The sequence below is a fragment of the Jaculus jaculus genome, chromosome 12 (genome assembly GCF_020740685.1).
Source record: "Jaculus jaculus isolate mJacJac1 chromosome 12, mJacJac1.mat.Y.cur, whole genome shotgun sequence".
In the NCBI taxonomy this organism is placed as follows: Eukaryota; Metazoa; Chordata; class Mammalia; order Rodentia; family Dipodidae; genus Jaculus; species Jaculus jaculus.
This window is the reverse complement of record NC_059113.1, coordinates 102808135-102809637: the sequence shown is the minus strand read 5'-3', so window position 1 is coordinate 102809637 and position 1503 is coordinate 102808135. Positions and strand designations below refer to the sequence as shown.

At 38.7% G+C, this 1503-nt stretch overlaps 1 non-coding gene across 1 annotated transcript; it reads right to left on the bottom strand.

Annotated features, from left to right (window-relative positions):
• Positions 1–456: 456 nt before the first annotated feature.
• On the bottom strand, positions 457–587 carry LOC123453930. Its single transcript, XR_006633098.1, has one exon. It is a non-coding gene; the product is annotated as a small nucleolar RNA SNORA33 (small nucleolar RNA).
• Between the last annotated feature and the right edge of the window lie 916 nt (positions 588–1503).

The following is a 1503-nucleotide window of genomic DNA, read 5'->3' as shown; positions in this document are numbered from 1 at the left end:
TATATATAGACTATATATGACACCTTATGAATTTTGAGTCAGCTTAATCTATGATTTTCTGACAAATATAGTTTATGAAGTACTACTCTTTTTATATACTTTGCATTTTATTTGTATTTTTAATGTAATTTATTAACTTTTCAAGTTTCATTAAGTTTAGTACAATTACAGTAATTTTTAAAAATATTTTGTTTTATTTTTATTTATTTATTTGAGAGCGACAGACAGAGAAAGAGGCAGATAGTGAGAGAGAGAATGGGCACGCTAGGGCCTCCAGCCACTGCAAATGAACTCCAGAGGTGCATGTTCCCTTGTGCATCTGGCTAACATGGGTCCTGGGGAATCTAGCCTCAAACCAGGGTCCTCAGGCTTCACAGGCAAGTGCTTAATGGCTAAGCCATCTCTCAAGCCCACAGTAAAAATTTAATCAAGTCTTACGAAAACACTTTAATGTTATATTGTAGCTATTTTGTGGAGCCATAATGACAACACTGGTCCTTAAGGCTCATAACATGTCATCACTGTTCTCAGCTTTTTCTAAATTTCTGCAGAAACACACTTAGATAAGCAGATTAATTGGCTGGCTTTAACTGTTATTTTTAAATTACATATTTTGAAACTATGTTACTTGGCATGCAAAAGTTTTAAAACTTCCTATTTTCAGTTATGGCTTTTGTTATATCTGATTTAGGCAAGGGTACTTTATCATTTTATTTTGTTTTCTTTTCATCTTTTTCCTATAATTTGTTTGTGGATGTGTGTATCTCCAGCTGAGTTAATGAACTTTGCTGATGTTTGCCTCACTTTCTCTTGTACTCATAAAATAGTAGTCTTTATTTGTGGTCTTTCGTGATATGCTTTCAAAATATTTTTATTTGTAAAGAGAGAGAGGGAGAGCAAGCCCAAAGTGGCCAGGAGGAACTCTACGCTTCCAGCTCAATGGAATGTTCTTTTTGTCAAAAGAACCCCCCTCTCTCTCTGGGAGCAAGACTTCTAGACAGGCAAAGTGTACGTTTGCAGGAACAGGAAACCAAAAGTTGGCTAATGGGTCACTTGGGAGAGGTAGGAAGAAATACCATTCCCAGTTCCACTCATTGATTCCTGGATCCATGACTCCAGGCTATAGGAGAAATGAGACCGTGTGTAGCATGCTGGCTTAGAGCATCTGAAGCCTTCTGGAGAACACTGCCCCAAACCTTCAGGCCACCTAGTTGGCACTGTAACTGTTTCTTTAAGATATGGAGGAGAACCAAAATCCATTGATAAGACAAGAAGATAGCAAACTCTCTCCATGGATACACTTGCCACCTCTACCACATCTTCTAGGGCCCAAGAGAAATTGCAAAGTAAGGGTGACATGAATACTGCTCAAACTGCCAGTGCGGCGACCAACCTCCAGGGTGATGGTGACAGACGCAGTGATCAAACGAAACCTATCAAAGCAGAAATATAGAGGCTTCAAAGAACTCAGCACTAAACTAGGCTGCCAGTTGGTCTTCCATG